Here is a 22,048-nt window from a genome sequence, read left to right as displayed (position 1 = left end):
TCTACTCCCCATCCATCTCTCTCAGGTTCTCTTCTTCTTTGACCTTTCACCAAAAGAAAACCGAACAAAAAAAACCTGTCAATGTGGCCCCTGGACCTTGGAGTTTTCATCCTCCACACTGTAAGAAATAAATCTTTGTTCTTTTAAAATTATCCAGTCTCAGGTATTCTGTTATGATGGCATAACATGAGTGAAGAAATAAGTGCTGGTAACCCTACTAATTTAGTTAATACTAAGTATCATTTTTAAATTAAATTAAAAAATGAACCTCAGTTTTGGTGTAAAACTTCTCATTCATATGCACCTTTACTTATATGACATAGAAATATAGATGGTCCCTGACTTATGATGGTCAACTTAAACTTATGCCTGTGTGATAATGTGACTGTGATAAGAATTCAGTAGAAACCCCATCTTGAACTCTGAGTTTTGATCTTTCCCTGAGCTATTAATTTATGATATCATGCTCCTTCACAATCTTGGCCAGAATCAATGAACCATAGCACAGGCAGCCACACGATACTGAGGGTGAAGAACTCAGCCCCTACAATGCACTGTGTTGCTAAGACAGGGTGATCCTCAGTTAGGTGCGTGGATAATCTCATTTACCATGGCATAATCTGGAAATAACCCAAAGTAAGTCAAAGAGCATTTGCATATGATTTAAAAAATCACACTTCTCAAGTGTTCTTTTTTTATTAGCTTCACAAAAATCAGTGACCCTAGAATTTATCTGGCCCAATTGTTTTTCATTTCCCTGTTTGATTAGGTTGCCTTTTTTTTTGCTTGTTTAGCAGAAAAGCCTAATGCCAAAGACATAAAGTTTGATAACAGAGCTTGAATATTGCAATTTTTCAATGATAGTTTTGTAAGATATATTGCATGACTCTTAGAATGCCTTACATTCTATACTTAATAATACTGAGAAATCTAGTACTTAATAATTCAACATCTGTGTTAACATAAGTGTTACAATCTGAACCTAAGAACATGCTGTTTTTGACTTTGTATATGTTTGCATGTTTGTGTGTATATATATATATATATATATATATATATATATATATATATATATATACCAACACACTTATATGTACATATACGTAAATAAAACATATGTAACTTACTAGTTACATTTGTTATTTGAATTCTAATTTTAGTTAGTGAAAATAAAGTATAATTTAAAAGTCAGTTTCTTAGTCATATGAGGTACACATTAAATGTTCAATAAGTTTCATTTCAGAATGTTTCATAGGACTGAGCTAAATATATATATATGTATATATATATATATATATGTGTGTGTGTGTGTGTGTGTGTGTGTGTGTGTGCGTGTCTATATATATAGACACACATATATACATATACTTGCAAATCATTTAAATTTAAATTTATTTTATATATATATAAAATATTATATATACATTATATGCACATATATGCATATACCTGCAAGTCATTTAAATTTAAATATTATCCATATATATGTATATATATATATACATGTATATATATATATATATACACACACACACACACACACATTTATCACTATGTATGTATATGTGTGTTTCTGTGTATTTTTCAGTTAGGTGTTTTTATGAACTTACCGAATTAAGTTGGCCACCAGGAATAACACTATGCTTCACAACAAAAATGATGCAACTCTATTGAAGGAATGTTTTGAATTGTTTTATTAAAGAGTGCATTTCAATTGCAAATGTGTTGCTTTCATTTGCTTGCTTGTTTTTAAACACTTCAAACCAAAATGGCATTAAAGTTTTTTTTTACTACAAACTGCAAGATGTTTACTTTAACATGTATGAACTTAAAAATACTTGGAATATAATATCTCCATTAATTTATGTCAAGCGTTTTTCCTTGTCACTAATTTTTCTAAGATATTTCTTTGCAATTATTATATAGATTCATTTTTTTTAATTTTTAAATACCACTAGTAGGGTCATAGCTGTAAGTCAAGTCAATTGTACCAGTTAACTCAATTCACATTCAGACTCATGGATCCACGGAAGGCATTTCCTGAGGATAACCTCAAGCAGCCAGCAGAGAACGTCCCTGCATACACAATGATAGTGCATCCAATAAAGGTGCTTAGGGGAGCTACTCACAGACACCAAATGCCATCAAGAATGTCCAGATACAGGAGGGCCCACAGACCCCTGAAACTTTGCACTTGCAGATGGGGCAGGAGCCTCACAGTTCCTGTGCGTCCCCCAGTGTCACACTAACCAGACTACAATATCTGTATCTTAGACTGCTAAACCCTACACACTCCAAAATGAACACAGGAGAGACTGGGTTGGATTTGACAACACTTAATACCTGGCACTTTTCTTCAGGAGAGCACATAAGACTGCACACCCTAACTGGTGGTAACCTAGTTGCTAAGTAATAGACAAATATGAACCATGTCCTCTGACACAACAACAATCTAGTAGGTATCTGGATATACCAAAGATTGGAGAGGACCCCTTTTATTGTTCCCAGGTGAGAGGATTTGATCACTGCCTCTATACTCAGGAAAACTTAAGAGGTAATGCTGTGGAGTGGTGGGCATCTTCTAAAGGTCTGAAATCCTGATTAAATACAAGTCAGGAAAACCCAATAAGAAATATCTCCAACTCAGCATGGATATCATAAATAGCTCTAATGTCAATTTTACTTACCAATATTACTTTTCTTACTGAATCAATGTACATTTTCTTATTAATCGATATTGCAATCTTCAAAACAATATATTGTATTTATTCTTGTGTTTTAAAGTATTAACTTGAATTATTCTTTTTAGCTTTTGTATTATAGATTTAAACTTGTTCTTTTAGTCGCTCTTTTCCATTTTGCATTACCTGCTCCTTTCTCAACCCCCATACTGTCTAATACATTCTTCTTTTCATTTCATTTTCTTTCTTTTTTCCTTTGCCCACTTTCTGTCTTCAATCCTAATTTCAATTTACCATCTTCAATAACTAATTTCCCAACCTATTCAAAGACATTACCACAACATTATGCTAGGATTAAGGGGACTGCAGAGAAGACTTTTATAAGATTTTTTCCTCTAAGTTTTATTAGTAAGTGTTTTTTATCTGAAGTGATTGCAATTAACATTGGACATGGCACAGTATGCACAATGAGTGGGAGTGTCCATCCTTGGATATCTGCTTTGCTTGAGGTAAATGATACAAATATTTAAGGGATGACCTAAGAGAAAAAATATAGAAAGTGAAAGATAACTTTAATAAATATGTAAGATTATGAAAAAGGACCAAACATAAATCCTGTAAATGACAGACTCAATAAATCAAGTTAAAAATTTAGTTGAATTCATCACCAATAGATTACATGACATAAAAAAATCTCAGGCCTCAAAGATAAATAATATTTTGAAATTAAGTAATCCATATTTAATGAGAAATGAGTCATAAAAGAAATCAGGAGAGAAATAAAAATTATTAGAAACAAATAAACCCATACATACAATATACCAAAATCTCTAGGAAAGTGTGAGGAAAGTTTATAGCCTTGAGTATCTACATTGAAAACAAAAGCAATGTGGATGTGTAACCGACGTGATTCTGCAATCTGTATTAGGGGTAAAAATGGGAGTTCATAACCCACTTGATTCTAATGCTTGAAATATGATATGTCAAGAGCTTTGCAATGTTGTGAACAACCAATAAAAAAATAAAATTATAAAAATTTTAAAAAAAATAATATAAAATAAAAAAGAAAACAAAAGCAAAACAAATAAGCAACCCCCCCAAAAAAAAACTAAATAAATAATCCAATGTTACACTTCAAGTCCTAGAAAAGGGAGAAAAACTAATGCCAAAATCAATAGAAGGTAGGAAATAATAAAGATGAGATCTGAAATCAATAAAATTGAGAATCTAAAAAACTATATAAAAGATCAATAAAATAAAGAGTTCTTGATTCTGAAAAGATAAATAAGATTGATAAATACCTAGTCAAACTAATGAAAAGAAAAGGGAAGAAGACTTAAATAGGAAAAATATGTCAAATTATCTGTTTGTTAATGACATGATCCTATATCTTGAAGATCCAAAAAACTCCACCAGAAGACTTCTAGAGTTGATTAGTTAAACACTATGGCAGGATAGAAGATCAACTTGCAAAAATAAATAAATTTCCTATACTCTAATAATGAATATGCTTTAAAGAAGTCAAGGAAATTGTCCCACTCAAAATAACCTCAAAAAAAGTCAAATTAAAACCTTGAGAATAAATTTGACCAAGAAAGTGAAAGACCATTATAATGAAAACTGTAGAAAACTAAAGAAGACAATTGAAGAAGACCTTAGAAAATGGGAAGACCTTCCATGTACTTGGATAGTCATAGTTAATATTATCAAAATGACAATATGACCAAAACAATCATCCATATTCAGTCTGATTCTCATCAAGTATTAATGACATTCATCCCAGAACTAGAAAAAAACAGTCCTAAAATTCATTTGGGAGAGTAAAAGACCCAAAATAGCCCCCAATGATACTGATCAAGAAGAGTGATTCTGGAGGCATCACAATACCTTATGTGGAATTTTACTACAGAGCTATAATAACAAAAACATCATAGTATTTTTATTTAAATGGCCAAGAAGACCAGTAGAATAGAATAAATGACACAGAGACAAACCCATATAGATTCAGACATCTGACACTTGACAAACATGCCAAAAATGTGTTGGAGAAAAGATCGTTTTTTTAAACAATAGTGCTGAGAAAACTGGATATTCACATGTAGAAAAATGAAAAAGGATCCCCATCTGTCTTCCTGCATAAAAGTAAACTTAAAGTGGACCCAAAACCCCCAAATTAAAACCCAAATCCTTACAACTGCTAGAATACACTAGTTCAACTCTCCAACACATTGGTACAGGTACCAACTTACTTTAGAAGACCCCCAAGGATCAAAAATTAAAACCAAGAATAAACAAGTGAGATGGCATCCAATTAAAATGTTGAAGCAAAGCAAAGGAAACAAGCATAAAGAAAGAGTCTACCCAGCAGGAGAAAATCTCTGCCAACCACTCTTCTGACAGGGGATTAAGAACAGAATATATAAATACTCAGAAAACTTGACACTAAAACAAAACAAATAATGCAATCAATAAATAAACAAAATAACTAAATAAACCTTTCTCAAGAGAAGAAATACAAATATGACAAAAGTATGAAAAAATGATCAACATTTCTAGAAGTCAGGGAAATGCAGATCAAAACTACATTGAGATTTCATCTCACTTCTGTTCAAATGAAAACCATCCAGAATTGAAATAATGATTACTGGTGAGGATGGAGTAAAAGTGCATTCATACATTGTTGGTGGGATTGCAAATTAATACAAGCACTTAGGAAGCAGTAGGGAGAGTCCTCAGAAAACTAGGAATGGAAACACCGGGTGACCAGATGACTCAATTATCCCACTCGTTGGTATTATCCAAAAGAACTAAAATCTATATACTATAGACATACAGGACAGTCAAACTTTGTAGCAACATAATTCACAATTGCCAAGTTTTGGAACCAGCTTGGGGGCCCATTAATGGACGAATGAGCAAAGAAAATGTGGTATATATAAACCACAGAATTTTACTCAATCATAAAGAGAAAAGGAATTATTACATTTTCTGATAAATAGATGGAACTGGAGAACATTGTGCTAAGTGAAATAGCCAAACTCAGAACGTCCCAGATTGAACTATTTCTTTCTTTCATATGTGAAAGTTAGAACAAAATAAGGAAAAAAAAATAATGAGGAATCCCATGAAAACAGAAAGGAGATCAGTGGAGCAGAAGAAGTGGGGGAGGGAGGGAGGGAGGAAGGATGGGAAGAGGGAGGAATGGTATAATGAAATTGACCAAATTTTGCTTTGTACATATATAAAAATACCACAGTGAATATCATCTCTTAGCAATATTCACTAAACAAATTAAAAATGAAAATATCAATATTAGGCTATTATTTTGGAACACTAAAAACATCAGGACATACTTGTGATCTTTTATAAAAATAAACTTGTAAACTATGCTATTTTCAAAGAACAGAAATTCATTAAATATTCACTGTTCAGCTTTCAAGTGTTTTACATGTGGAGAAAAGTATATTAAGAATAAAAAAAATGTAAAACTCTGGCTATTACAAAATTCACATAACATGTGTTTTTATAGAATCTTCTAGTAGTTGGTGAGCCTTGTTCTTCTAAGTTAATGTAAACCTAGATTACATTATTTTGGATTATTTACTTTGGGGTCCCCCTGATAAATTACCCTACTAATTTGATAAATAGACATTAAAATTGGTTTAGTTGTCCTTCCATTTCCCCCTTCCCAGCAGAATAAAATAGACATTATTATTGCTATGGGTATATACAAGACTGTTCGACCAATGTAATTCTGCAACCTGTACACTCAGAAAAATGAGAAATTATATCCCATCTGATTCAAATGTATGATATGTCAAGATCATTATACTGTAATGTGTAACTAATTAAAACAAATTTTAAAAAAAGAAATAAAAAATTTGGTCTAGTTGATAAATTTAACCACTTCCTTGCACATGCTCAGCCACCACCCTTGGTAGAAGAAAAGCATCTCTCAAATCTGTGACAGCATTAGCCACAAATGCCTCCTTGTTCCTTTTCTGCTCCCCAAGAGCCCTCCAATCCATGCTCCGGAGGTTGGTGTCTCCAAATCTCACATATTTGATTGCTTCACTGCATTGCTTGCAAAATTCAAAAATTTAGCATGTCCTTAGTTTTATAAAAGTGCATATGATGAAAAGGATTTGTTAAATAACAGCTAAATGTGTCTTAAGTTACCTACTTGTGCTAAATTGTTATAACAATAAACTTACAATATGAATATTTTCTTTGTTCTGTTCCATTATTTTCAATTTTGACTTGAAAGATAAACAGCTATGTGAATGAAATAATGAACTTGAGTCAACTCAGTCAGTGTTTACTTTATAATTTGTGGCAAGTCTCTGTTTACATAAGAAGTGAAAATATACAACATTTCTCTTATTTCATTGTCACCAGTCTCATGAAGTAAGTAGTGTTAGAACCACTTACAGATAGAGGCATAGACAAACTCAGTAGATTTTTCAAGGCCACATTGCTAGGAGTGAAGTTACATCCACATGTAGCTGGCCCACCCTAAGGGTCCATGACTTAACCTTTATGCTCTGATCATGAAAGCCATAGAAAAGCATCTAATTTCTTTATTATTATTATTATTATAGTATTAGGCTAAGTAGACTTCAGCATCGGTATGCATAGTTTTGACTTCCAAGGTTATTTTAGAGTATTCCTGTAAGAATTGGAATAGAAATAAAGTATTAAAATTAATCTTTTGATATTATTAAAATAAATGTATGAAAGACGATATGTCATGAGATATGTAATGTTTTGAACAACCAATAAAAAAAAGAAATAGCATGCTTCATACCCATCTTAACTCATTTATATTTTCGAAGGTGCATTTGTTCCATATCACTGTTTATGTTCAAGTGTATACATTTCTTAATTAACTGGTTCCCTAAATATCATGCATTTTGTTTATTAACATATAATGAGAGTTGGTATGGCATTGCTTGCTTGTTTTCTCTTATAGTACCCTATCATTTGAGCAAAGAAAGATGGCTAAGGTTAATGTAGGCCACATTAATCTAGGTATTTTGATATTTTAGAGTAAACAAAACCAAAATGTAAATATGCAAAAAGTCATTCTTGGAGCTGACTATGTTAACAAGATATGTGTAAATTAATGGTTATCATATTATTATTATTTTTACATCAAAAGAGCCAAAATAAAAAATGCAAACCTTTTCATAAAGCCATGGGGCAGATAAAGACAGGAGAAGTCTAATTGCAATATATCCTGTAATGGGATCACAGTCTGTGTAGAGCTGATTAAGGTTAATTTGAATCACATCAATTTGAATTAACATGGCCTTTCTGGAATGAACAACACCTCAGTGCCAACATGATCAATTAGTACTTTTAACTCCATACATCCGCCTGGAAAGGTTAGATTTATTAGTTATCAAGACAACATTTTGGAATGCAAATCCATGGTACTTCATTTCCTCTATCCATCTCACCTGTACATCTGGAAATTCTCAGGACAGATGTATCTTATGGTGCAGTCCTCTATAACGTGAAGCAAGAAAGGAGGCAGGGAGAAAAGGAAGGCCAAGTTTACCAAAAAGAGTTTTGCTTGTCTGTAGACGGTGTATCCATGAGTCCAACCTGTCCATTCTTAGTTAAGTTAAATTCTTAAGTTAAACCACAAGTCAGGGCAAATAATTCCTACATATGTGTTATCTATTTTAAATTTTGGAGTTCAAAAATCCTTGATGGTTTTAAGGAAAATTTATTTTAATCCCCTTATTTTATAGATCAAAATCTACCAAAGTCCAGCAAATTGAAGTAACTTGCTTAAAGTCAAATAATAAATATGAACCAAATGAAGATCCTTAGACCATGCTGTATATTACATAATTCCTGCTGAACTGGATACTTTGTTATTTGCACACACGTGCAAACATAAGTTAATATAAATATATTATAGTGTGTCTATAAATTACTGTGTGGTTATAGGCAACCATGTTAACAATAAAATTATTAAAGGTATTATCTTTTTTTGCTTTTAGGAAATATATTTTTCTAAATTACCTTTTTTTCAGGAAGATTGTCTTATCCTTAGCCAATTTGCTTGATAGACTCCCAGATAGTATTTGGATGAAATTCATTGTTTCATATTTCCAGGACTTTTCTATTGCTCCCCTCTGGAATGTCCTTGTATACTAGTATCCTAATAATAGTCCCCCTCCTCTCATTTCTGTAAGTGAAGTATTAATGACATTAAATAATCACAAAATTAGTCGCTTAAAGTGACATTCTTAGTTCATGGTTCTGCAACTTGATCAGGTGAGCATGGCTTATGCATCTGGTTTAGTGGTTGTCTGGGACAAGGCACCTGGGGCTGGGCCATTTAGGATGTCTTCCCTGTCAGGTCTGTGACCTCACCTGTAGAACTGTAATGGTAGGGGCTGGCTGGGCTGGTCTGCCTCACTTTCAGTTTGTTATCTGGAGCCTCTTGGTTTTCAAGGACTCTCTTTCCCTCAGGATATTCAGCTTAATTTTATAATGGCAGATTTTTAAGATAGGATAATACCTACTATTGTGTTCTCTTAAGTTCTAGCACTTTCTGTCGGTCATGGAAATCTTGAGAGCAGCCATATTCAAGAGACAGGAAAACCATTCCCCTCTCTGGATGCAATGCAGGGATGGTAGGAATGTTGGTGTCCACCTCTCTAATCAGTGTACACTAATGAAGACTAAGTTGTTCCCTGTTCTAGAAGCTTCCCTTCAGATGCCTACAGTCAGTTGAAGTTGGGCCAAGTTTCCATTTCCACCTTTCTATGTCTTATCACTATATGTATCACATTTCCCATCTGTAATGGTTGTGATTATTCCTTTGCAAGACCATAAGAAACAAGAACAAAATCAGTGCTTACTCATCCTTGTGTGTTAGTATTTAAGGCATATCTGACAAAGGAAGTGCTCATAAGGAATTGCTAGGGGTAACTCACACCTTAAAAGTACTAAGAGGAAGAAACACAATTTTCTATGGTATTCAGATGGCTACCTCATAAAAATTAAATTTAGGACATATATAAAGTAATATGGTAACAATGTACCAGAATATTTTACTAAAAAATTCACAGTATCCTGAGACATGGAGAAATATGATGTGCAGAGGTTGTACTATAATAGCCTACTGCTCTGACAGGATATGAAGGAGACATTTGATTCTATGTGAACAACTCTCATTAGGTTTATTTGATATGTGTATTGGCATTTGGCTTTTGTTTGTAAGTATTTATTATAATGATTATATATTTTCACAAATCTAGATGACTTAGGAAACCTAAGAAAGGCAAATATTGCCTAAAGTAGAATTTTCCTTAGGGCAAAATTTCACAATTAAAACTTTACGAGTGCAAACTATTTATCAAAATCCACAGCTTGAATCAGAATATTTGAAAGATGTGGGGGATTCAGCTCCTGATATTTCCATCTGTCTCTTATTTCATTTTCTCTCTACTGGTAATAGTTGTGAGTTGACATAATTAATCCAAATGAGCTACTTTGATGGAGAAAACTCTTTTTTTTTTTTTTTAAAGAGAGAGTGAGAGGGAGAGAGAGAAAGAGAGAGAGAGAATTTTTTTTTCTTAATATTTATTTTTTAGTTCTCGGCGGACACAACATCTTTGTTGGCATGTGGTGCTGAGAATCGAACCCGGGCCGCACGCATTTGAGGCGAGCGCGCTGCCGCTTGAGCCACATCCCCAGCCCAAGAAAACTCTTTTATAAAAAAAATTTAGAATAATAAATATAATTTGATGCTTTCTATCCTCTTCTTTTTTATGCAGGAAAAGCTTTAATAGAATCCAGGGATAGTTTCTCTGCAAGTTCTAAAGATAGGTGAGAAAGAGAAATAAAGACCTGGCACATTCTCCAATTCCTGAATAAAGTATAGACAATGAATAGGATTCCGATATTTTTATGGTATTTTTAAATTCAAAAATAATTACAAAATAACTGATACCATACAAGCATACTTATAGAACTTTTAGTGAGTCAAGATTTGACTAGTTACAATGGAAACTTTGCTTTCAACTAGGAATTTCAATGAAAAAATAGTTAAGTGATTAGTTTTGTTTTAACTGTAGCTTTGTTTACATGCATCAGTATTTAAGCTGTTTGTCAATTAATTTCATTAGCTTCCTATTCCTATTATGTTGAAGACTGTGGAAACAGGTCTATTTGAAATGTGCCCCCAGAGATATCTCTTTCTTACTAGAAAATCACTTAATTTGAAATTTATCTGCTAGACACAGAACCATGAGCACAACAAAGAAACTTGCAATTTTATCCATTATTCATAGGTATAAGTCACGTGGTTAGGAACTCTAGCAGAGGAAGAATAAAAGTGCAAAGCAAGGAAGGCTTTGTTAGTGGGAGGGATAGCCAGAAGAACTAAAGAGAGAACAAGTAGGATAGGCTGTGTCCTTCCCACTCTAATTGCACAAAGACTGATGTGAAACCAAATGCTCTTTACTCCAGCCTGGTAACTAAAGGGAAGGTGGACGTGAGGGTCCCTGCCAGCTGGGCGTCCATTCTCTGAGATTAGCTTCTGTGATCCATGAGCATGAAGTGTTGGACAATGATATGAGCGACGTGGCCTTCACACATGACCCTTCTGTCATGGTTCATTATGGTCAGTCCCAGCAGTCAAATGCACATCTTTGGAAGCATTTGAAATATGTAATTACTTAATATAAAACAGAGCAAGTAACATTTTTTGCAAATATATTTATTAACAGTACATGTCTCATTTTCCAGCAATAGTTATGAGTGTTAATAAAATATCATGAAAATATCTTTTAGCAAACACTGGTCTGTGATTTTAAAATATTGACATCTAGTTTGAAATATGTTGACATAAACTTGCTAAAATTAAAATTATAATAGATACTCATCTGCATTTTCTTGAGCTGAATATGTCTGTTTCTTTTTAAACTTTCATCCAAAGAACATTCGGGATTATTTATTTTTTTTATCTATATCCTGTCATTTCCATTTAGTAATCATATCTGGTGTTTGTTCATTTTAGCACATTTCATATTCCTCAGTGCAAGTAGTCTGTCTTGATTTATGTGACTCTAAATAACATCAGGGTAAAGTATTGAGTGTTGCATTCCATTTAACAAAGGATTGTATGTCTCAGAACTTGATGTTCTATTTAAAAGCATAACACACACACATATATTTGTGTACGTATGTGTGCATGCCTAGACCTATTTATATATTTGTGGATTTTTTTTTTTAAGAGAGAGAGAGAGAGAAAGAGAATTTTATTATTTATTTTTTAGTTTTCCGCAGACACAACATCTTTGTTGTATGTGGTGCTGAGGATCGAACCCGGACCGCATGCATGCCAGGCGAGTGCACTACCGCTTGAGCCACATCCCCAGCCCTATTTGTGGATATTAATATAAATAAGACATATTTTAGTTGTATTAGTATGACAAATTCTTTAGTCTAAATAGCTTTTAGAGAAGATAACTTTACCTTGTTTTTTCTGTGGTGATTAAATTCCTACCAATTTCAATATTTACTGAGGATCTCATACTTCTGAGACCAACTAATGCAGCCAGGCTGATATTCCTAAAATGTAACACTTAGCAATGATTTAAGACTCTCTCTTTGAGGGTCCTTTTAGGAAGATCTGTTAATTGTTTATGTCCTGGCCTCTGTTAGTATTCATTTCTGGCCCTAAACATCTCTTTTATCCACCAACCTTAATATATTTTTCTTTACTAGTAGAGTAACAAAAAAACTGATTTTTTAAAAATGGTATGTTATCTTATTCCTCTGTATAAAGATACAGAATAGGCAAAGGCCCATTCAGAAGTTTTATCTGTTTTGATATGTAGAGATATCTAATGAAGGATTCAGTTTTCCTGGATAGTTATGTAACTATTTCAATACAAGGGGAGCTGAGAATGAAGGTATTAAATTCTACATAGACTTTTTTAAAAAAAAATCCACAATACCTTGTCACTTTACCTATCTAGAGGTACAGTCTCTCTATTTCAAAATCTTTTGAACCTCAGCTATGAACTGTTTATGGACCAGCAAACCTATCACATGTACCATGTTGTACATTGAGGCTTTCTGTCATGTTCCTCTTGGAATTCTGAGACTGCTGTGAGAGTCTGGGCCAAGCTATTGTAGTATAAAAGAGTACATAGACAAAGTACCCAGTTGGCTCCAGATGTCCTATCCATCATAACCCAACCAGTCAAAGCTGATCCATCTTTTAACTACAGGTGCTTGAATGTACTCATTCAAGACCATCTGCCTGGCCATGGTAGAACAGCCAGTGTATCTAGTGAAAAATTTTTGATCCACTGGATTACAAGCTAATTTTTTTAAGCCACTAAATTTTGTTGCAGTTTACTTTATATTAAGAGTTGTCCAATAGGGATGCCCTACTCTTGGTGTCAGGTCACATCAAATATATCTAAAAGATTTAGAAGAACTTTAGACTGGAGAGACAAAGAAGATAAAATAGGAAATTGTGAGAAATGTCTTTAGAGAGTAGAGGAGTGATTTGTAGCATCTACTGTGGAGGTTTGATTTGTCTTCAGATGAGCTGGAGGCCTGAAAGTCGGTAGAGCCCTGCTGTTGGTAGGAAGGAGCAACCACAAAATTTCCAGGGGTACTCCGAGAGAAGCAGACAATAAGAGTATCTGTCAGCAGATGTCCCAGGGGCTAGGAACGCTTATTAGAATCATGGATTATTTTTCCAGTCCCTAATGAAGCTGCCCAGAAAGAGAACCCTGGAAAGCTAAGGTTGGGTGGTAAAGAATTGTTATGGTATGGAAGACACAGCAGCTGTGATTTGAGAATTTTTCATGCCAGGAAGCTGCTTAGACTGTCTAGCAGCATAACTCTAAATAGTCCAAATGTTTGTACAGTAGATAAGAGGTAGAAACCATGGCAAGGCAGTCAAGAACAAGAAGCAAAACCACGGAACGGAGCGAGGATAAAATCCAGAGTGGATGGAGGCACATACAGAATCTGGCACTTCTCCCATCCCACCATGGTACCAATACCCCTGATATAATTAAAGCCAACATTCATTGTCAGAGACAGCAAACAAGTTGTTCACATGAAAGTAACCAGATACCCAAATCAGAGACTCTTGTGTCATCTCCCTATCCTCTCATTGAGACTGCGAGACAGGCAGAAGGGAAGAGGTTTTGGGAAGGGAAGGAATTGGGAGAGGGAGCTGCCCCTAGTATAAGAGGTTAAAAATGCAGAAATTTGGGCTGGGGGTGTACCTCAGCAGTAGACCCCTTGGTGAGTATTCGGGAGGGAGGCATTGGGTTTGATCCTCAGCAACACATAAGTGAAGGTATTGTGTCCACATACAACTAAAATATATATATTGAAAAAAGAAGAAGTTTACAAAGCTTTACTTAAGAAAGAGAAAAATGATTAAAAAGTCATTACTAGAATAGCTGAATGCAATACTGTCATTTTTGCACATGAAGATTTCCTCAATAAAGTAAATATGGGCAACTGCATGAAGAAAGCAGTTTTACTTTTAAGTATCCAATTTTTATGTATTAAGTTATTATATTTTATACTGGTGATATTATTTTCCTATATCTTTTCCAGTGTAATTCTTAACTGGTGAGTTCTTTGTAAGCAAAGGACAACGTCTTTTATCTTTGTTTTCTTGTATTCTGATTTTGACATTTGACACAGTGGACACCTAGTATTTATGTTACTAATTGAATGAGTGGGTAAATAAAAATGAAATATCTAGAGAATTTTAAAGATTAAGTCCAACTTTTCATAGTATTGTGAATAATCCAAAGGTAAGAAAATTCAAAATAAATATCATTTGCGGATTTTTTTCTGGGTTATTTCAACCAAAATAGCACAAACAATACCAGTAAAAGTTTATTGACACCTACCAGCAATGTGCTATGTTATCTGCCTGTGTTATCTCATTTAATCCTCTCTCCAAAAGCCTTTTTGTTAGATGTAATCCTTCTCTCTGGTTTTCAGATAAGGCAACTATAGCTTGGAGCAAGAAAGTCAAAGGCTGGGACTATGGTACAGGATGTTTGACTCCAAAATGTGCATAACTATTTTCAGCTAAAACCTATTTTCAACACTGTTCTAATTGTCTTCTGTTCCTAAAATTGATCTTCCTCTAGTCATTTACCCAAGAAAGTGAAATTCTGTCAATCCCCTAATTCCACCTGCTTCTCACAAACAGTAAAGTAAGAAATCATATCTAGTGCCTAAAGTCTTGCAAAGGGGATCTTTATTTGTTCCAATTCATTTGGTTCATAAATAAAAATTAATAATGTAAGAAAAGTAGGTTTCTCTGAATTCTATGAAACTCTTGATAAGGCAGATATGCAGGAAAACACCATGCTAACACATACAAGACCCTAAGTGTTCATTTTGTGAGTTTATATGATTATCATTATCTAGTCAATGAGATTATTACTATGCCTTAATTTCAAAGTGGGTGGATGTTAGATTAGGAAGTAACTCTTCTTTGTTTTGTGTAATCTGAAATGTTGAACTTGATCAATTTTCTTTTTCTATCCAACACCAAGAACTTCAATTGCAATAACATCCTTAAGATCTATCTCTGACAATGCTTCAGTAATGCAAGCATAATATTTCTTTTATCTTGTTTACACTTACAAGGTAAAAGAGATAAAAATTGTCAGAAAAACTCAGCAGTTCACATAAATTTATAGCTTCTTAAACATCTTCCCCTACAACATAACAAAAGCACAGGGCATCATGCTGTATTTTATTGACATTGTAAATAGTGATTTTTTTCCCCAAGATTTCTGTCCTCATGATTTCCTCTCTCCTATTGCTTTTTGTAAGCTTCAGGAACAACCTAAGAATATATAGAACCAAATATTTCTTTCTCCCATTCTCCACATCATGCAATCTGTCTAGAATGTTCTTGTATAACACTCTTTGATGTACTGTGAACAGAGATGACAGCAAGAACAAAAATACAAACTTTTCTAAAGCAAAGACATAGGAAATGATTGCAAATAGTGTCCCAAGCAACATTATTGAACATTATGGGATCCTAGTGCATAGTTTTTGAGCCTATATGTGATATTCACTGTATATTTCTTTATTCCTTCTGTAGCTATGGCAGTTGTCCTTGATAGAGATGAACTCTAAATATTACTGGGTACAGAAAATGTTGCCAGGCATGGCCAAGTGAAGGCGAACTGCCTACCTTACCACAGTGATTGTACACTGGCCATGTTTATATATTGCTCATTTAACATATCCAGGAAATATCAGACACTGAGTATTTTCTACATCTTGCTAGAATTTAAGTGCCACGTGAGCACAGATGTTGTTGGTTTCAACAATCTAGCTCAAGCATCTAGAATGGAGCTGGCATATAATAGGTGTTAATTGAGTGAACGATGAACATGTTGTAAACTGGATTCAGTATTTTTTCTGTAAATATGCAGAGAGTTAGATTATTTTTTCTTCAAGTTGTTGAAATTGCTTGCCTTTCTGAATTTTGTCTGTTTAAAATGTCTATTGAGAAGACATTTTAGACACACTAAAGAAGAGCAGGACCTATATATGGAGGAACATTGCAACCAAGGGAAGGAAATGGAATGATATCATGCTATAATTCTGAGTAGAATGACAATCAGTAAAGTTTGCTCTGTGCCTGCTCTTGCTTTTCTTGTTTTTTTTCCCCCATGATTCTAATTCTTCACATTCACAGTCCTCCACAAGAAGAGTGAATCTTCTGTGTCATATTTAGACAGCCAGAGAGACTTAAGACAAAAATGATTGACTCTTTATTCTTTTTTTATTCCAAGAATGCATTCTCACTTTTATTATTATCACCCATTATTCTTAGCACATTCAGCTCCAGAATTTCAGTTACAGATCTCACCATGTATATTTTTAAAATTCAAATAACAGAGACCTTGAACTAAACTGCCACTTGTATGACATGTTAGCAAGGTCTCTTTCCTCAACGTCCTCATGTGAGTATGAGATATTAGATATATTACATATACATATGATTTTAGAAATATTATGTAGCATGCATAAAACTTTTAAAAAATATATAACACATATAACTTTTTAGAATACTATATGTAACAAATATGTATACATACAAGTTTTAGATAAACTATAAAATTTCTTCAAAAATAGACACATTTTTAAATACAAATGTCATTATTTTGGAAAATGATTAATTATATAATTTTTACATGAAATTTAAAATGAAATCACCCAAGAAGGGCAATCATTTTCCTTTAAATGAAATATAATTTAATTAAAAGCTACTTGAAGAAACCTATGTGAATAAAACTGTAAATGAACTAATTGCCTTTTTCTGATATTAAGGATTAGGTAAGACATCCTGTGGAGAATTGACCTTAGGGTCCAACAAATTACAGAAAGTGGAACAATATTGGGATGAAAATTCTACAACATAAAAAGCTGGTATCTGTTTTTCGCTTCAAGGAAATCTGGTTGGCAATTGTGATCATATATATTTTATTTATTTTACTTTTATTCATGCATTTTTTTCATTCTGACCTGGTGCACAAACTGAGAAGGATGTGTGCTCCATGCAATATGATGATACCCTGAGACCACAGTCATAAATAACAAGAGAACACTATTGGGCTTCCAAAATGAAATGCCTTGCCAATGATTCAGAGTAAACATCAGGGCTCTGCTTTGAGAAATTCTATCTTTGAGCTCCTGTAAATGGAAGAGCATAAATAAGGACCTGTCTTATCTGGGTTACTTTCTCCTGTAAAAGTTAACATAGAAATGGAATTATCCATACCACACTTCTAAATCAAATTATCTTGTATAATCCTCTCATTCCCTTCCAACAATGTACCATATACCTTATTATCATAAAGTCAACATGTTTAAGGAGTCAAAAATAATAAGGGAAGCACTACATAAGTTGGGTTAAAACTTATTTTGAAAACACAGCAAATAAAAAAAAAACACCAAAACTATGAATTTTATTGCCAAAAAATTCAGACATGCTCTATACAATGCATTTTTAAACTATTTATTTGTATAATATTGAGGAAAGGATTCTAGTTCCAAGATTACATAACTAATTTGGGCTCTGTTCTTTAGATTTCCCCTTCAAAATTAGTATAGTTCTTCTGTATTCTTATTTACTTTAATTTTTCTTGTTTCTTAAAGTTGTATCTTTCAAATTCTCTCAAGTATATGAGGGAATTTTAGTGAACCTAATGAATTTTAGCCCAGTGTTTCCAACCACTTACTAAGCATCTACAAATATGAACCTGAACAGGAACCCACAATTCATCTGCATATTTGAGTTAATTATCTTCTTCAAAACTTTGTTTTCTCACATTTTTGTATGTTGAATCCAGAACCCAAAAAGGTGGATCTAGTTCCTGTCAATTATCTTCCTTCAGAGTGCCATATGTAATCCCATACCAAGTCATCCTTCCAAGTCTTCCAGTTTTCCTTCTCTCTGTGAGCCATCTCTTCATCTCCATCCTCACTACTTTTATCCAAGCTATGAACCATACCATTTTTATTGTATTACTGCAATATCCTCCAAGATTTCTGTGTTTACTTTTGCCCATTTTAGTGCATTTTGTATATCACAGAGTCATATTTTCAAAATGGCAACCTGAACATGTCATATCTTGTGGATATCAGTGTCATTGGGATACAGAACCTGTTGTGACAGTCAAAATTCTTCATGATATTGTAACTGGTAAATGGAATTGTGCCATCTTGCTGTATGTTATTTTAATTCTCCAGTTTTCCTTAATAAAATATGTGAAAGTTTGTACATACACACTTTTCACTGGTGCATAAAAATTGTACACAGAGCTGGAATCATTATGCCATATTCATACATGCAAATAACAAAATTTGATCAATTTCATTTTCTGGTACCTTTCCTTTTTCTCCTCTTCTTCCCATATCCATTTGTTCTATTGTAGTGAACTCTCATGTTATTGTTATTTTAATTAGTGCACTATAATTTTATAAAGCCTAATTATATATTTATTTGCAGAATTGATTATGATGTTTTCATACATAGCCTAATTTGGTAGGTTTCATTACCCAGTATATTTCCTTAAGCCCTCCCCTCCTCCTTCTCTATTTATCTCCTTCTTCCCTCTACTCCATTGGTCTTCCCTCTATTTTCATGAGATCTCCCCACTTTTCTCTTCTGTGTAGTGTGATACTGGGGATTGAACTAAAAAGTGCTATATCATCTTCAGTCCTTTATTAAAAATTTAGATTCAGGGACTACTTATGTTCCTAGACTGTCCTCAAATTTAGGATCTTTCTGCCTCAGCTTTCCAAGTTCCTGGGATTACATGCATGCTCCACAACTCATGAGACTTTAATTTTTTCAATGTAATACTTTTGTGATTGGTATCTCTCACATTTAAGATTATGAGGTAAATAATTTTCAGATCTGACTCAGCTTTTCTCTAGCATCTAGTTCAGTTGGTTCTGAACAAATGAATGAAACAAGAAAACAGAAAGAAAAATTACCAGGCTGTATATAAAGGGAAAAAGTCTTTTAAAATGATAACTAGGCTGAATTTTGACAACTCTTTGAAAAATGAACAATAATTTCATATGACAATTGTATGAAGTTAGGATGAGAAATTCATGTACTCATTTATCCTTGAGCCAAACATGTTTCCTGGGAATCAATATTATTTAAGAGGCTCAGTTGCAGCAAAGAAATTATTCACAAGTATACTATATAAGCTTATAAATATATAATTGAATTTAAGTGAGAGCTATTTTAATATATTAATTTGGAAGCAGTAATGTAGGAAACTCAAATGAGACAGGCATTTGTGAATGTTTAAGAATTTGGCCACAGAATTTTTACTTTTCTGAGTTAATATGGGATAAAGGAATCCCTGAGTGTTTGATTTCAAAACAATAAATATTCACAAATTGAGAAATAATTAAATAAGTTATGCTCTGGTCACAATGAAAAATACTTTGGAGCTAGGTAGGGTGATACACACTTGTAAATCCCAGTGGCTTGGGAGGCTGAGGCAGAAGGATCATGAGTTCAAAGCCAGCCTCAGCAACTTAGCAAGGTCTTAAGCAACATAGGGAGACCCTGTCCCAAAATAAAATATTTTTAAAAGGGGCAAGTGCCCCAGGGTTCAATCCCCAATATCCCCCCCCAAAAAAAATGGAAATATTAGAGCAAGATAGATGGATGATACTGACGTAAAAATATATATATAACAGTGGTATTTTGCTCACTGAAAAGGGGAAATTTGCAAAATAAAACATATACTATGTACATAAAACTTATTAATGCATGGTAGGTAGTCTCAAAGTGATACATTGCATGTATCAAAGTACTAGCAATGTTTAACTTTAGGAAAGAGCATTGCATGGTAAATTAAATGTCTAAAGGAAATGTTTCAATTATTACTTGTCATATATTATTTTCTTATTTAATTTTAATATGATTATTTTGCTTTTAAAATTATAAATTAATTACTTAGAAAAATAAGTAAACTATGCCTGACTATTTAGCTGGATATAGAGAGAAAAGAAAAACATTTGTACATTTGACCTTTGTGCACATGTTTTTCTGCCCCATTCTATTGCTCTCTAGTTGTATCTTTATTTGCTCAGTGAAATAGAAAAGAAGAAAAAACTGCTTGCAGTTCTAAAAAAGAACACAACACTGATTATTTTGTTAATTTGTTTGAACTCCATATGAATGGGAATGTTGAACTTTTAGTAAAGAAGTAATAATTATCTGCACCATAGTAACAAAGCTTATAGGTCACTAATAAGACATGAAAAATTTTATAGCACATATTTAAAATAAGTATGTACTGGAAATTAAGATAACTAAATTTGAAAACTGAAGATTAATCATAAATGTTCTAAAATTAATTAATATAAAATTCATCACAGATTTAGAGAACAAATTGATTACAAGGGGATGGATATAGATTCACTAAACACAAGTTATTCAATTCATTCATTCAAAAATTCAATTAACACATGTCTCCATTATTGAAGTACAATAGACCTATAACATATTGCACTTATTTTCAGAGTATAATACAATAAATATTTTAAAATACAAACACCCATGTAACCATCATTGAGAGGTAAGAAAAAATTATGACTGCACTAGATGGATGGGAAAAAAATGTGTGCTGTGAGTGTCTGTGTGGCGGTGGAAGCACCTGCATCTACTAGAGCAAGAATTAGGGCACTAAATTTTACTTGAGCAAAGAAGCTCTCCTTCTGTCTACAAAACTCTGCAATGAACTGTAAAAAATAAATTAAGCATGCTATTAAATACGTTGAAAGAAACTATGGGTTGTCATTAAAACTTACATGGAGAAACAATGGGAATTTTTGGACTAAAATATTTGTAATTTCTTTAATAAATTTAAAATTTAAGTTAAATACATACATACTTATACATCATGATGAAATCATAGAAATATTAAATTTGGAACAGAAATTTTTGAAAAGATTTAAAAATTTAAAAAAGCACTGGCTTATCTTGGAACATATATAACAAAAAAATTTCCATTTTGAAATGCATGAACAACTAAGGTAATCCCCACATGTATTTAGAACCTAAAGAAAGAAATAACTTGAAAAAAGTAATATTTAAAAAAGTAGGATTCTTTGAATCAAATGTAACTACAATAAGGAACTAGATGATATAAAAATATAAGAAACAAGTAACTCTATCACAAGGGTATCAGATGTTGTGATTTAACTAATTATTAATCATTTTATAGGTATATCAAAGCTATGCAAGAGACAGAAGTAAACTTTGCAAGTTATCAAAACTGCACATGTGACAAAAGTAAAAAAAAAACTGTTTATTTTCACAGGTACAAATCAAATAAATGAACCTTGACTATCTAAAGATACTCAAAATAGATATTTTAATTAAATGTCCACAATTACAAACCCAGTTTTAATGTTAAGTAATAATTCTATCTATGAGTCATCCTTAGAAAATGTTACGTATGTGAGCACACACACACATATATATAATTTATCACACATTCATAATATAATTCCACATTTCTAATAAGAAAACTAAGTAACTCTAATACTGTTTGCTTTCACCTTCTCCTTTCATTTGTTTTTGCCTTCAAGCTAATAGTTGAATTTATTCAATTTACTTTTTTTTCTTTGATGATTAAAGACATGCCTCGCTTTGTACTGCAGCTGCTGGACAGTTGACGAGAACCTATTAAACTAAAGTCATACAAGCTGTACATTTTAACGCCTTGGTTCCAACGTGCAACCCAAGTGACTTTCTTTCATATGTAAGAGTAGTGAATTTCTGAAAC

This window comes from Spermophilus citellus (assembly GCF_964194105.1).
Source record: "Spermophilus citellus genome assembly, chromosome: 8".
NCBI lineage: Eukaryota > Metazoa > Chordata > Mammalia > Rodentia > Sciuridae > Spermophilus > Spermophilus citellus.
The sequence above is the reverse complement of the archived record's forward strand: the minus strand, read 5'-3'. Positions refer to the sequence as shown.